This window comes from Stenella coeruleoalba (assembly GCF_951394435.1).
Source record: "Stenella coeruleoalba genome assembly, chromosome: 18".
Taxonomy (NCBI): Eukaryota; Metazoa; Chordata; class Mammalia; order Artiodactyla; family Delphinidae; genus Stenella; species Stenella coeruleoalba.
In genome coordinates, this window is record NC_137164.1 from 65038575 (window position 1) to 65055673 (window position 17099).

A 17099-nucleotide genomic window follows, 5' to 3' on the forward strand; every position below is an offset into this window, starting at 1 on the left:
GCGGGGAGCCATCTTGTGGGACTAAGCCCTTAACCTGTGGGATCTGCTGCTCTCTCCTGGTAGATAATATCAGAATTGAGTTCAGTTGTAGGACACCCGGCTGGTGTTGGAGAATTGCTTGGTGGTGCTGGAAAACCCACACATTGGAACTGGTGTCAGAATTGTACCTACTGATTTAAATGTTAATCACATCTAAAAAAATATCTTCACAGCAACATCTAGATCGGTCTTAAAACAAACAAATGGACACCACGCCCTAGTCAAGTTGACCCAAAATTGCCCATCACAATGTTCAATTCCATTCTTATGCCGCCATCCTACAGAGGTGAAAACCAATTGCTTCCTCTTTTTCCTCTTAGTTTTCCAGACACTGCTTGTATTAAGGCAGAATATGGCTGCAAGAACAAGCATGCAAACAGAACAAGGAGGGGATGCAGGGCATTATAGCGTTTATGCAAAGCTACTGTGATTTCCAAAGTGATTCCAAGTCATTTTTTAAAATATAGGCATTTTTTAAAAAATTCTCAAATTTGGCTAATTCCATGTCTGTTCCCACCCCCACCTCCAGTCCTTTACACTTAGAACAAATTGTCTGAGAAGAGCTGGAGAAATTGTGGTTCCTTCCTCCAGGGTAGATCTAAAATAATTTTTTAAACATGGCAAAGGATAAAAATTGGAATCCAGATGAAATGCGGGCAGACTTTGGCACACAGTGAAAGTACTGCTCCCTAAGCATCTTTCCCAACTCCTTGTTAGGTAATGGTACCACCCAGGCTGGAGAAGAACAGTTCCCTTATCTTCTCGGGCCAGCTGGCTCATGGTGCTCTCTAGGCAATAGATCAGAGAAAATTATTTCCAGCTCTCAGCTTCCAACAAGCAACCCAAGGGCCTTCCTACTTCCCTGCAGCCTGCTTTGCTAATTCTGCTTAGTCCACAGCCAGTTTCCAAGATGGGCAGTGTTGAAATGCTTCCTGGGGTGAGTGGAGGTGGGTTCTCATCCCCATTTTGCAGATGAAGCATGGTGATGAGTTGCTCTTCAAAAACAGAACCAGAAACAGCCTTTCTAATAGCTGGTCTCTCCTGTTGAGTAACGTCTCAGGCCAGGCTGCTAAACTAACTCAGCTAGAACGAAGCTAAATTCAAGTTCTCTGCCATCCAGACTGCAACCAGCAGTAACTGCTGGTTCATGGGGTTCACAGGACTTGGCTACTTTCTGACTGTTTGGATGCAAATGGTGATGATGATGATGAAGAAGAAGCTGGTACCACTCACTGAGCTTCTAATCTGTGGGGCACATACACTAACTCATTAAAGCATCAAGCTAGGAAATTTAATCTCTTTTTTACAAATGAGGAAACTGAGGCTCATGGTCACTCCCTAACCAAGAGCCGCAGACATGGGTTCAGACTCTGGCTTGACTCCCCCGCTCTCCTAAGAGGCTAAGACCATTGTGGACCACGTGGCTCCCTCAGGCGCTCGGACTCAATTGCTTTAGAATCTATGTGCACAAATTGTACAAGTTGAGCCAGTAGGAAAATTGAGGTTGATTTACCTGATTTTGAATTTACCAAATTAGAAATTTCTTTCACACAACCCTTAACTTCAAACTCGAGGGATTTTAAAGCTAAAATGTGACATCATTATTGATACAGGGGAAGCATGCTACTACAGCCCAGCTTCATTATATATGGAAAATACCCAAACCCAAAGAGAAGATCGAGAAGCCAGAATTTCGCAGAAATGTGTTCCCTGATTGGGTATAGAGAATGCTGAGTCTGGGAAACCTACGCAAACAAATAATAAACAAGGTGAGACTGACAGCAGCCACAATGTCTACTCTAGTACGTCTTGAAGCTGACTGCCCGCTATCTTGTACCTTTTCCCACTAGAAGACTTTTCTTAACTCTCATTTCTTGTAGGATTTTTTCCTGTAAAAACACCTGTTCAACTTCTTCTGAGAGTTCCGATAGGAAAATAGATTTCCTTTTACCAAAGAAATTGCTTTAGAGTTGTCTTTACTGGAATGTATGTATTCTGTTAAATGATGGATACTGAGATATCTTGGTGGGCTCAGAAATTAATTTCCTTCATGTTTCATGGCCTTGCACACTGGTTCCCACTCTTGACTGTTCCTCATATATCACTCTCTCCAACTATGAATGCTGCTTGAGAAAAAATGGCTGGAGGAAACATAAAAGTAGATCAATCATAATACTTATACCTCCTGGGAAGTAACCCATTCTATTTTCCAGGCCCACAAATACAGTATTAAATGAACTTTCCTTTAATTTATCAAATGCAAGGTATTTTTTTCATTCATGCATTCACCAAATATTTATTGAGTGCCTACTACGTATCAGACACTATTGAAGCAGCCAGAGACAGGAGAAGCAAATCATCAGTCAAAAACCTCTGTCTTCGCGGAATTTACATTCTCGCAATGCACACACACATACTTACACATGCTCAGCTCAGTTTAGAGGTAAATAGATTATAACCAAATGTTAAGACCTGAAGGGTTAAATTTGTTGTTTAACACATTTACTTGTTAGAATTCTATAGCCTTAATAATTTCAAGTAAAATTTCTTTAATGAAGTATAACATATGTAAAAGAAATACACAAAATGTAAGTGTATACTTCAATGAATTTTCTCAAGAACACGTCATTGAAACCATCACTGAATAAATATAAAACACTACTAGCCTCTCAGTGCTGCCCCACTCTTTGTCTCCTCTGATAACGAACCCCTCTCCCTAAAGATATCCACCATCCTAACTTTCAGCATCATAACTTAGGGGTTTTTTACACTTTATATAAATGGAACCATACAACAAGCGCTATTTTGTATGTCTGGCTTATTTCATTCAAGTTTGGTTTTTTGAGATTTCTCCCCATTTTTGCATACAATAGTTTGTTCATTTTTGTTGCTATTTTGTAGTATTTCATTTTAGGACTATGTCATAATTTATTCATTCTTTCTACTGTTGGAATTTGAGTTATTTCTAGTTTGAGGCTATTAATAATACTAATGATAGAAACATTTTTATACTTACATTTTGGGGCATATACCTGTGACTAAAAATCTAAAAGTGAAATTTCTGTGTCGTAGGATATACACAGGGTCAGTTTTAGTAGATACTGCTGAACAGTTTCCCACAATGGTTGTTCCCATGTACACTCCTACCAGTAGTGTGTAAGAGTCCCAATTGCTCTATACCCTCACCAGCACTCAGCGTTTTGCGTTTTTTTTTAGCCATTCTGGTTAGGTATATAAAGGATTTTAATGTGGTTAACATTTAAATTTGTCTGGTGACATTGAACATCTTTTTATCTGGGGCATTTGGATATTATGTTTTGTAAGGTGTCTCTGCAAGTCTTTTGTCCAATTTTCTATTGTATTGTCTGATATTTTCTTGTTGAATGGTAGTTCTTTGTATATTCTGGATATGACTCTGTGTAACTGTCTTTGCATCTTTCTTTTCTCACTCTGCAGCTTGTATTTTCCTCTTTCAATATATTTTTTGACCAACAGAAGTTCTTCATTTTAAAGTAGTCTAATTTTCTGGTGTTTTTTTTTTTTTTTCTTATAGTTAGTGTTTTTATGTCCTGCTTAAAATTGTTTTTGCCTTACCACAGTCCTGAAGATCTTATTTTTCAACTTCCTTTAGAAGAGATTTATGTGGAAACTTTAGTATTTATATTTACAATTTACCTGGAATTAATTTTTTTTTTTTTTTTTTTGCGGTACACGGGCCTCTCACTGTTGTGGCCTCTCCCGTTGCAGAGCACAGGCTCCGGACACACAGGCCCAGCGGCCACGGCTCACGGGCCCAGCCGCTCCGCGGCATGTGGGATCCTCCCAGACCAGGGCACGAACCCGTGTCCCCTGCATCGGCAGGCGGACCCTCAACCACTGCGCCACCAGGGAAGCCCTGGAATTAATTTTTGTATATAATATTAATATGGCTCAAAATTCATTTTTTCCCACATGGATATTTTGTGTTGATGATTTTTGAGGAAAATTAAATAGATAACTAGAAGAGGTGGCAGAAAATGTTATTAACACTTAATACCAAAAAGAAAACACTTTATATAGGACTTATTATGTTCAAATATTGCCTTAGGCCACTTACATATGTCAGTCATTTTATGCACTATGACATAGGTACTATTAGTATGATTCCCATTTTACAGATGAACAAATTGGGGCTCAGAGAGGTCAAGCAATTTGCCTGAAATCACATAGCTAGGAAGTGGTAAAGCCAACACTCAAACTCAGGCATTCTGGCTTTAGCACCACCCCCTTAATCACAAGGCAATGTCACCTCTCAATAAATCTTACATTGTTTGCAGTCAGTTACGTAAGTGGGGTTATAATGTCTAAATTTGGATATCCTATTTACACAGTGCAAAGTATATGACTTTAGAGAAATCAAATACTAAAGAGTAATGTGGAGTTATAAAATTCAAGCTGTGCTTTTCTTCCCACCACCCTCCCACTTTGCCCTGATTTTAGTGCCTCTTTCTTACATTTCAGGCAGACAGAACTACTCTGGGAGCAATGTTTAATTTCAAAGGATGCGTCACTGCCTTAGTCTTCAGGACACTGGCAAGCTAAAAATGAAGCATTTTTGTCCACGTTCTCATTACAGACTTCTCCTCAGCAGTGGCCGCGATTTGACCAGTTTCCGCCTCAACTCTGTTTCTGTGGCTGGAAGCCAGCTCTTTAAAATCAGTTTCACTTGCCCTTGACTCCCGCGGTTGAATTTCTATTTGATTTCTTTTTCCTATTCTTTCTTTCTTTCATTTAAATCCTGGCTTCCATCCAAAATGGGAGGAGGAATGGGCCTTAACCTTGAAGACTGTTAGCACCAGCAGGCTGTACGGTTATCAGAGCCCGGCGTGCTGACCGGGGACCTTCCCAAAGCCCATCTCGAGTCACTGATGGCTGCTGGCTGGCGTGTGGGAGCTGTCGTCACCTACCTGGATCACAACACACACTTTGACCATTAAGCGAAGAGAAATGGCCTCAGAGTGGTGTGTGGTTTGGGGCTTTTGGAGGAAATGCATCCCAAGATGGAATCAACAGACAAACCTGGAGAGGCAAGTGCAGCCTGCACTTCACAGGCAATGAATTAACCTGCCGTAATGCACAGCTCTAATCAGGTCCCAAATCCAGTGGCCCATATGACTAGCTGGTTTACAAATAGAACCTCGGTTGTAGAAAACAGAAGCACAAAAAGCGTAAGTCACCACCGACTGAGTTCGGTTTAATTAAAAGTCATTGGAGGCGGTGTTGTGATGGGACTTGCCTCAGCTCAGGCACCTGGGGAGACAACTGTTAGTACTAACTTTGAGGCAGAAACGTCAAAATGCAATTGTGCTGCTGGAGAAATCTCCCTATACTAAGTGTTCGGAGGAGCCGTTGCCAGGTTCCGGAAATATCTGTATACTAAGGGGGAAAGCAAAACGCAGAACACATTCTTCATTAAGAATATCAAGAGTTTTAAACTTTTTTTGTTGGGTCCAAGTTGGAAGGTGTTTCAAGGCCCTGCCATTGCTGTGGTTCTACTTTCTCTAAACGCCTCAAGGAAGGAAGGTCATTTGAAAATATCATGATCCTGCTTTGTCTCCGCCTTTCAGCATTCAGGTGACCTTGAGAAAGTCATTAGCTGCTCTTTCTTTGACGTACAAGCTTCTCAAGGGCAGGGGCAGGTCTTAGTAAACATGATCTCTACCTGTGGACATAATAATGAAAGAAGGTAATGAAAGAAGAATGAAAGAATACCTAAGCTGCCTTTTGGACTTAATACTCTATGTTTCTACATTCAAAAATATTTTACAGTGAGGAGTTCAGGAACACGCTAAACGTGGTCATACACCCAAGCCAATTGTTGGGTTTGCCCTGGCAGGAAGGAGTATTATAACACTGACATGATTGAGAATTGCAGCTACATGGTGGTAATAAATTGACTTTGTGTTGATTTTACTATAGTTTTAAAATTGTGTAGCAACAATGTACCCACTTTCCGGCAGCTCCCACCACCCTGTGTGGCCCATGCCCCAGACGCCAACTTCTTCTCATCTTTTCTTACGAAAATCACAAACTGGAGTCAAGTTTTTTCATCTCAGCTTTCCTCAGAAGAGTCACCTAGATGAGGTAAGAGGAAGCTACAGTGGGGTGGGATAGGGAGGGTGGGAAGGAGACTCAAAAGGGAGGAGATATGGGAACATATGTATATGTATAGCTGATTCACTTTGTTATAAAGCAGAAACTAACACACCATTGTAAAGCAATTATACTCCAATAAAGATGTTAGAAAAAAAAAAAGAAATGATTTCCAGTGGTCTGAGCTGGTAAGACCCATCACAAGAATTGAGTGAGAACAATTGCAAACATATTAGCAAAACACACACACAAGATAGATGACTCCTCCCCTGAGGGTTTAGTGGAAGAGATAAACTACAAGGTCCTTGGAAGCTGTTAGAAGCAAAGTGTGCTGTGGGCAGTAGCAGCAGCAGTAGTGTTCGGTGAAATAGGAATGTATCACTTCTGGAATTTTAGGTTAAATAAATTAGCCCTTGCTCTCCCCTGTGGAGCATGGCGTCTGGGTGCTGGGAACGCACGCTCTAATGGCCCAGCTCACTCCTCAGACTCTTCCAGTCCCATCACCACCAAGCTACCTTCCACACAAGGTTCTGAATTCACCTTCAGAACAGACATTTTCAGAGAGAGTTGATACGATGAAAAAATTGAAGTAACTGGGTTGACTCTGGATCTGGGCAGGAAAAGATATTTCTGCTTTAGTGATTGCATTTCCTCTCTTGCATTTCCCCACTCCCTCTCTCTGTTCCCCCTCTCAGATGCTGCCAGAGACTGATGGCTCCCAAGCCTCTCCGGTAGCGGTAGGTGGTTTTCTTTGCCTCCTGGTCACCACAGTCCCCCAGAAACCAGTGACTGGATATGCGTCAAGCACCTTTCTCCAGTCCCTCCCCATCTCCATCTCAGAGAGCCAGCCTCAGGTGAAGCAGCTCCCCATTGATTTCGAAGGCAGAATTAGGTTAAATTTAAATTTAAATTAGGTTAAATTTACTCTTTGAAGGACAGAAATTCTGTGGCAGCAAGACTGATATGCCCACAGGCATTGACAGGAGGTCCTCTGGTGAGATGACCCATGTTCTTGAAGAGACTTCCACAAGCAAATATTGGGGTGGCCAAAAAGTTTGTTCAGGTTTTCCCACAGGATGCTACAGAGAACCCGAATGAACTTTTTGGCCAACCCAATATATTCTGCCCAGCACACCACCTACACAAACACACATGCACACACACATATGCACACACTCGCACTCATGCATATATTACTATGGAACAAGTGCATTTGTACTGAGTTTGAGACATGTTATTATCCAACAGGGATAGTTCCATCTAAGTGCATTGCATTGATATGACTTGTATATCAGGCACTCGGCTAGACACTGAGCTTTGACAGGTGGCCTAGAGCAGTGAGGCTAATGGCATGAACAAGCCAAGCTAGTTCAGAGAAGGAGGAATTCTGCCCAAGGACACTGGACAGGCTTCCCAGAAGGGTAACAGAGCCTTGAAGAATGGGTCTGAATAAACTCCTTGAAGAAGCACATGGCTATAGTGGGAATGCATTTACTGCTATACTTCATGAGCCCTTTACTATCCGCTGTCCCTCCGTGGAATCCCAAGTTAAAAGCACGGAAGATGCGTGAGATTTCCTGAGGGGACGAAACTGAGGGGAAGACTGTCCTGGAAACCACCCAGAGCCTCTGTGGGACGGAATGGAGAGGAAAAAGTCTCAAAAGCTACTTCACATATTTCCCTGGGCCAAGCTTTATGAGAACATGTTTCTTTACATTACAAGGCTTGAATGCTTCCTGAAAGAGAAAGTCCAAGTCGTTCTGTATAGAATTCATGACTTCAATTTTATGAACCATACCTCTCTATTAAAAACTTTTTTTCGAGGTGAACTTCACACAAAATAAAATGAACAATTTAAAGTGAACAACTCAGTGGCATTTAATACATTCACAACATGGTGCAACCACGACCTCTATCTAGTTCCAAAATATTGTCATCACTCAAAAGGAAACCTCGTACTCAGTCAACAGTTACTCCCCAATCTCCCCTCCTCCAAGCCCCAGGCAACTACTGGACTAGTTTCTGCATCTATAGATTCACCTATCCTGAATATTTTATATAATCGGAATCATACAATATGTAACTTTTTGTGCCCGACTTCTTTCCCTTAGCATAATGTTTTCAAGGTTCATCCATGTTGTAGCCTGTGTTCATACTTCATTCCTTTTTATGGCTGAATAATATTCCATTATACGTATACACCACAGTTTGTTTATCCACTCATCCGTCGATGGACATTTGGGTTGTTTCCCAAATTTTGGGCTACTTTTGGCTACTGTCAATAGTGCTGCTGTGAATGTGCATGTACCTGTATTTGTGAGTATCTGTTTTTAATTCTTTGGGGTATATATCGATACCTAGGAGTAAAATTGCTGGGTCATATGATAATTCTATGCTTAACTTTTTAAATTTAATTAATTAATTTTTGGCTGCATTGGGTCTTCATTGCTGCGCGCGGGCTTCTCATTGCTGTGGCTTCTCTTGTTGCAGAACACGGGCTCTAGGCACACGGGCTTCAGTAGTTGTGGCACGCAGGCTCAGTAGTTGTGGCTCGTGGGCTCTAGAGCGCATGCTCAGTAGTTGTGGCGCATGGGCTTAGTTGCTCCGCGACATGTGGGATCTTCCCAGACCAGGGCTCGAACCCGTGTCCCCTGCATTGGCAGGCGGATTCTTAACCACTGCGCCAGCAGGGAAGCCCCTATGCTTAATATTTTGAGGAGGCCCAAATTGCTTTCCACAGCAGCTGTACCACTTTACATTTCCAGCAGCAAATGTACAAGGGTTTCTCTGTCTCCACATCCTCAACAGCAGTTGTTATTTTCTTGTTTCTGATTATAGCCATCCTAGTGAATGAAAAGTGGTCTCTCGCTGTGGTTTTGACTTGAATTTACCTAATGACTAATGCTGTTGAGCAGTTTTTCACATGCTTACTGGCCATTTGGATCGCTTCTTTTGAGAAATATCTATTCAAGTCCTTTGGCCGTTTACAAAATTGTGTTGTTTATCTTCTTACTCTTGAGCTGTAAAGTTTCTTTATATATTCTGCATAACTAGACCCTTATCAAATATATGATTTGCAAATATTTTCTCCCATGTGTAAGTTGTCTTTTCACTTTCTTGATAATGTCCTTTGTTGTCAATTTTGGTGAAGTCCAATCTACCTCTTTTTTCTTTTTTCTTTTTTCCTGTGCTTTTAGTATCATATCTAAGACTCCATTGCCAAATCCAAGGTTATGAAGATTTACCCCTATGTTTTTTTTTAAAGTGTTTTAGCTCTTCTATTTAGGTCATCAATCCATTTGAAGTTAACTTTTGTATATGATGTGAGGTGAGTGTCCAACTTCATTTTTCTCCATGTGGGTGTTCAGCTGTCCCAGCACCATTTCTTGAAGAGACCCTTTTATTCTTTATTGAGTGGTCTTGGCACCCTTGTTGAGATCAGTTGGCCATGGATGTATGGGAATATTTTTCACTCTCTATTCTCATACCCTTCTATATTTATAGAACTTTCACGATAGAGATTTCAGCTACAGTCGGTTCCAGTTTGTTTATTTCTCTTGGATACTAGAATTTTGAGGGCTTTTCAAGCCATATGATTATGACTTTATTTCTCCTTTCTCATCCACTAAAGCATTTCTTGGCCTGTTTTCTACTGGTGCTACCGAACAATCCAATAAGACTGAAAAAAACTTTTTGAGTAATTTTTAAATAATAAATTGGACCCTTGTGATGATGTAGCACTTACAGTGCAAAGTCCAGGATGAATGGAAGCCCTCACACATTCTTGCATTCATCCTCCTGAGTTCCCTTGAAAACAGTCATTTATTGGGTCTTAGATTATTCTACTTCAAAGCTCCTCTTCTGACAAAGTTGTATTCTTTTTTTTTTTTTTTTTTTTGCGGTACGTGGGCCTCTCACTGTTGTGGCCTCTCCCGTTGCGGAGCACAGGCTCCGGACGCGCAGGCTCAGCGGCCATGGCTCACGGGCGCAGCCGCTCCGCGGCATGTGGGATCTTCCCGGACCGGGGCACGAACCCGTATCCCTTGCATCGGCAGGCAGACTCTCAACCACTGCGCCACCAGGGAAGCCCCCAAAGTTGTATTCTTAAGAAATGTCATTTCTGTAACTTTCCTGTTAAATTTACTCTACCTGTGACATCCTGTGTCTTGCTCCTCATTTGTAGTTTTTTGGCCCAAGCTCTCTGACTGATGATTTAGCTATTGAAATATTTACCTTGACTGTTTGAGGCCAGAGTTGATCCTGGCAGAATTACCTCTGAGTCCCAATCAGCCAGTCTCTGAACTTTTCCACTTGAAAAGGTCAGGCGGTTATGGGTACTGACATTTTTTTTTTAACATCTTTATTGGAGTCTAATTGCTTTACATTGTTGTGTCAGTTTCTGCTGTATAACAAAGTGAATCAACTATACGTACACATATATCCCCATATCCCCTCCCTCTTGTGTCTCCCTCCCACCCTCCCTATCCCACTCCTCTAGGTGGTCACAAAGCACCGAGCTGATCTCCCTGTGCTATGCGGCTGCTTCCCGCTAGCTATCTATTTTACATTTGGTAGTGTATATGTGTCCATGCCACTCTCTCACTTCATCCCAGCTTACCCTGCCCCCTCCCCGTGTCCTCAAGTCCATTCTCTACGTCTGCATCTTTATTCCTGTCCTGCCCCTACGTTCTTCAGAACCATTTAATTTTGCAGCCTCTGTGGAAAACTGAAGGGGACAGACTTGAACAAATAAATTAGTGTGAGCTGGCCACAAACCTCACTGAAAACTGCCATGGGAGGAAAGAAGAGGCAATTTGAAGCCAATAAACAAAAAGGGGTGCTGGGTGTTCCTATGACAGCATCAAGCTGTGTCAGCCTGTGGACGGGAGGAAGGTTGAGTTATTGATCCCTTAAATCTGGTCCAAGTAAGAACTCTCCGCTGAGGTTCACTCAGTTTACCATGATCCAAAGAAGATTATTTACTGATTTCTGATGCCTCAGAAATACTGATGCTGAAATGTCCAAGGGTCCCTGTTTTCTGTAGGATGTTCAAGAGCCTCTAGACGTCTTGACCACAAAGGAGCCTTTATTGGAATGTTGTCTTTCATCTGAAGCCACGTCCTTGTAGCGCTATGAAAGAGGAAACACATCCATGCCATGTCCTAAGATGCTGGGACCGCAGTTCTCAAATCCTTTCTATGGACAGTGGGGAAGCGATTCAGGCTCAACTCAGTGAGGAGTGAGAGCTAGACGTCTCTCGAACATTCCCTGCTGGCCTTGGGAAGAGGTTCGATTCTTCTGCATCCCCTACATTTAGTCTCTTGGGGTTCATGGGGCAAATTATAGAAAAGGAACTTTGTCAAATACGTGTCACAGAGTCAGTCACAGAACACCTAAAAACTACTCTTTCTAATACACCTAAACTCAAGTTAAGAAGTAGAGTTCGTGAATACCCTATAGTACTTCTTCGCCTCCCATCTATTTTGCTCCTTTCATGCAATCAGGCATCCCCACTGCCCCTTTCTCCCCTAATGAAGCGGCGTGCTCAGGGCTTCTATCCTGGCTCGACCTTCTCTTGAGCCGCCTTGAGCTCCCTCCTATACTTACGTCTACTCATCCCTTCCTGAAACACTTGCCTCCTCTGAGTTCCAAAGCATCCACCTCTCCTGCTTCTCCTGTTACTTCTTTGATGACTCTTTCTCGGTCCTTCATTCATTTCTTGTTTTTTGATGCTAAAGGTGTATTTCCTCCAAAGTTCTGAGCTTCATTTTCTCTTCTTCTCACCCTACATATTCTTTCTGGATGACTCTACTAATGGTTTTCATTATCACCTGTATTCTGATGTCTCTCAGCTCTGTAGTTCTCGCCTGTCTCCCAAACTCCGGGCACATTTAGGCCACAACAGCCCCACAGTATTCTAACCCATAACACTTCAACTCTGTGAGGACAGGAATTTTTGTCCATTTTGTTCACCATCTATTTCAGCACTTAGCACAGTACCTGGCAGACTGTAGGCAATTTATAAATATTTGCTGAATTACTGAAAACACTATTTTCCTAGATTCTCTCCCCTTTAATTCATTCTACAAAACCATCAGAATTAAGCAAAACAAAGACACAGTCATATCATCAGTTGTCCAGAAACTTTTCTTTGTCACCTCCCATTTGCTACAGAGTGAAAGCCACCATGTCGACTTGAAATACTCGATCTCTCGCGGGGTGTCCCTACTGTATTTCTGAGAACTCATTTCCTACCACCATCCGCCAGGACCCCACTCACTGCAGAGACTAGACTATTTCCATACCTTTAATGTACTGTGTACATTCCCATCTCTTCGTCTTTGCCATGTCTATTCTCTCTGCCAAAAAACCTTTCTCTCCTTTGTATCTGAGCTGGGACAGTCTTTTATCTGTGGTCCTTTGAGCTGTCAAGTTTGGAAAAAAGTCAAGAATTAATAACAGACAAATAAAGATAACGTAACGTGGGGTGTAATTAAAGGTTAGGGAAAGACAAAAAGGGTACCATTCAGAATCCCTTTCTTTAAAAATGACCTTGTAACTTCGTGCATTCTTAGGACCCAAAGTTCCCTCACAACTACCTCCACCAAACCAACAGCAGAAACGAAGGGCAAAGGGAAGCGAGTGACTCACAGCTCACTCTAAGCTTTCTGAGACCAAGGAGAAACAGTGAGGGAGGGCCAGCCCGAGAATGCTGGAGGTCAAGACTGCAAGGGACGAGGGGATTTAAAGGAAGAAGCAAGCAAGTTTTAGGGGCGGGGCCATGAAGGGGAAAGAGGGAGAGAGAAAGGGAGAGAGGGGAGGAGAGAGAGAGAGTCTGATAGTTACTCCCTGGAGCCTGTAAGTGAGAGAAAGTCCACATGCTGGTCTGTCGGTGCAAGCAGCGGGGTAGTGGGGGGCAGGGAGGCTCTGGGTTAGGACACGCACAGACCTGAGTGTGCATGAGGGTCTCCCTGCTAGCCTCCTACTTTTCTCATGCGCTGTACAGTGCCATTCCTCTACTGAGAAATGAAAGCAAAGCACTTCACCTTTTCTGGAGTGTGTGTGTATGTGTGTGTGCACGCGCACAAGTGTGTGCCACCCTGGACTGTGCATAAGAATGGAGAGTAGACCTTCCCCTCGCCCGTCCCTTGTAAATCACCTCCAGGCACTTGAGATCGTTCAACGCAGATAATGAGAACTAAAGAGGGCAAAGCAGGGGTTCACCCAAACAGCTAACCAGAAAAACCGATTTCAGTGACTGCTTCTGGGAACCCTCACCCCGAGCCCCCAAGAAACAAAGGCTGGTGACTCAGTTACATCCTATCAATTGCCTTCTCACACTTCGTCAAGCGTTGCCTCGCCGGACAGAATTGATGGTCTGTCCTCCGGCTCCCGGCAGCTTTCATGGGTGTTTCTGTTCTGCTCAACTAGATCCTGTCTTTTCAACTAGATCCTGAGTTCGCCGGGAGCAGAGCTGTGGACGCTGCCTCTGCATCCTTCAGACCTTCACTCGGGGTCTTGAGCCTTGTGGCCACTCAATAAATATTATCGACTTGGCTTTTACAGATGCCGTCACTGAGGCCCAAAGTGGCTAAGTGGCTTTGCCTGCGCTCCCCGACTTGTCAGTGACTAAGCCAGGACAGGACAGCAGCTTTTTCTTTCAGAGGGAAAGCTCATTGTTTTCAGTCTAAAATGTTCAGTTATTTGCATATGTTTGCTTAAAATAAAACTATAGAATGTGCACAGAGCTTGTTTTCTTCAACCATATTATGCCCTAAACTAGTTTTCAAATGAGAGGCAGTGTCATGCAGAGATTATTGGCACAAGCTTCTGAATCAGAGGGAACTGGATGCAAGTCCCTTCATCTCCTGAGCTCACGTTCCTAATCACTGAGAAAGGATACTGGTACCCACGGCCCAAGGATGCTGCAGGATTAAACAAGACAGAGGGAGGTCGAACAGTTAGCTATTCCTCAAGTATATCATATGGGCCACAACTATATCAGCTACTCTTTGGCTCTATCTAGGTTTTTTTTTTAACAATATGAAAATTTATTCAAATTGAGAAATCACAACAAACTACAAAATAGAAAAGCTAAAATTTACCTCAAACATCACAAAAACCAGGAAAACAATAACACAATATTGATATTAACTCTGTGACACAACTTCGTAACACCCTTTTCTACATATTTTGTCTACAGACTTAAAAAAATTTGTATTGTCTTAAAATATACATAACACAAAATTTGCCATTTTAACCATTTTGAGTGTGCCATTAATTATATTCAAAATGTACAATCACCACCACTGTCTGTTTCTACAACTTGGCATGGACTACATATGCTCAGGGATATTTTGGATAGGAACAAATATCAAGGATATTTTGGCATGGACCAAAGGTCTTATGGATGTTTTGGACAGGACGAAATGTCCTGCGAGGCTTGTCTTGCGGTACTCCCACGACTGTTTTCCAAATCATCACCAGCCAGACCTGAAAAGCCCTAGCTCATGTTGCTTTAAATTGCTCACTAGTGACCCTTGGATCTAGTTCATGTAAATTAGAGACTAGCATTTCTTCTTTTGCCAATTATCTGTCTGCATTCTTTGTCCAGCTTCTCTGAACTACTTGTGTTATATAGTTGATTCACAAGAGTTTATGTAAATAGTGTTTGTATTATACTGTGTTCCTTATCTCTGGCGTATTGGTGATAATTCTAATACTGGGAAAGGCGGCAGCTGTTTGGTGCTTGTCTTCTGTGAGTGCTGGAGAACATTGGATTTTGAGAATACTGCTGGGCATCTGCAAGAGTATAGCTGTAAACAGGGGAGGAGCTTCAGAGAATGCTTTTGCATTGGAACCACAGAACTCTGCAGGCTGGTTGCCATGTCTCCCCCACCGCACCCGCAAAAGACTGACTATCTCCTCTCAGCAGGGAAGCCCAGAGAATTCCCTCTGCTCTGCATCTCAGCTCATTTCTCCATCTTACCTCTGCCTGTGTTTGACACCCATTAACTACAGAACATAGGAGACTCACTGACTACAGAAGGCCCAGGGCTTCAGAGGTAGAGCTGGGATAATAAGCATTCGATATATTTGACCTTCGGGACAAAGCCTATAGGCAAATGCAGTGTTTTCTTAATATCTGTTTTTAATGCGAGTTACAGATCATTCCATTCTATGTAGTTTCCAAATCAGATCTTCTCTACCATAAACCTATTTGTGATTATCGAGTATTTAATAACACTACACCTTGTTCTGTGCTGTGTCCGATCTTGCTGAAAGCCAGTGCATTAACCTCCAGAGAACTATTGAAAATTGGTGGCCGGTGCTCTTGTTTGCACTTAAGGCACATGGACACATGTAAGGCTAATATTAGACTCATGTAACCATCATGTTTCAAAAATCCTACTTGTCTCCTTTACTTTACTCTTGTTTGCACTAAGGCACATGGACACATGTAAGGCTAATATTAGACTCATGTAACCATCATGTTTCAAAAATCCTACCTGTCTCCTTTTACTTCAGGGACACCTTACCCTTTCTCCTACGAGAGGACGGTAGTCATTTAGCCAATACTTGTAGAGTAAATGGCTGCAGAATATATATCTCATCTAAGAAGTGCTTGACACTTAATTTTTCATCAAATCCTCAGCTGGGCAAGTGTCTGCCCAGCCCCAAGCCCTTCTTTCTTGGATACAAAGTGTAGAACCTATACGTAAGAACCCTTAGAAACTTGAAAAATGTCAGTGTTTCCCGTTGGGCAATAATTAGTAATCTTCACAACTTGTGTGCATTTTCTTATATGTACCAGAGGGAAGATGTTCACATATCTAGACAGGATAATCATCTATCTGATTTCTATGAACCTGATTCACACCCGTCATGTTCCTCTTATGCCGTGGCTTCAAGTTCATGATCTTATGACTTCACATCCTCATTGATGGGGGGAGGGGGCATTTCTTTAAAAATATTTTAAAATTATAGAGGTATACAAAAGGTACACAACAAAATGCACAGCTTTTAAATGTAGTTTTTTCATCAAGCCCAAGCTTGTGTGCCTGATGCATGGTGAGGCCAAGCTGAAATGTCAGAGTTTACAGCAGAGAATGGTTTATTGCAAGGGCTAAGCAAGGAGAATGGGTGGCTCACGCTCAAAAGACTCGAACACTCCAGTGGGTTTCAGGGAAGAAGTTTGTATAGGCAAAATTTGGGAGGAGGGCTTCAGGGTGTGTAACCCTCCTCTGATTGGTTGAGGAAGTCACAGGGTGGTATTCCAGTTATCTCAATCATTAGCTTTCAGCCTGAAATAAGTTACTGCCAGAAGCAGAATTGGAGAATCCAAAAGGTAACAAAAGAGAATCTAAAGAATAGGTGTGGTTGGAGGTGGTGTGTGGGAAAGAAGAAAGTAAAGAAGAATCCAAGGCCTATGGATTAGATGCTGGGAAAAATTGCAGGACCATGGATTGAGATATTGGGCTTAGATAGAAAAATAGATCTGAATAATCAGTGATGAATTCAATTTGGAACAACCCGAGTTTGAGCTGGCTGCGGATATCCACCTGAAGATGATCATAGATATTAGATATGTAGGTCTGGAGCTCAGGAGAGCCATCCAAGCTTGAACTATATTTGAGAGTCACAGCATACACATGGGCACTGGAGTTTGGAGGAGTTTGAGTCCAGAGTATTGAGGATGGGACTCTGAGAAATGCTGACATTTTAAGGGATTGACAAAGAAAGATGAGGCAGCAAGCAAGACTGTGATGTAGCAGCCCATGAGGTAGGAAAAAAACCAAGTCAACACCGTGTCAGGAGAACGGGGAGCTGTGGAGGCTGAAATAGGTGATCACTTCCAGGGTCAGTGTAGGTCACTGATATTAAGTCATGATGAAGAGTCAGGTGAGATGAAGCCTGTTGAGGCCATT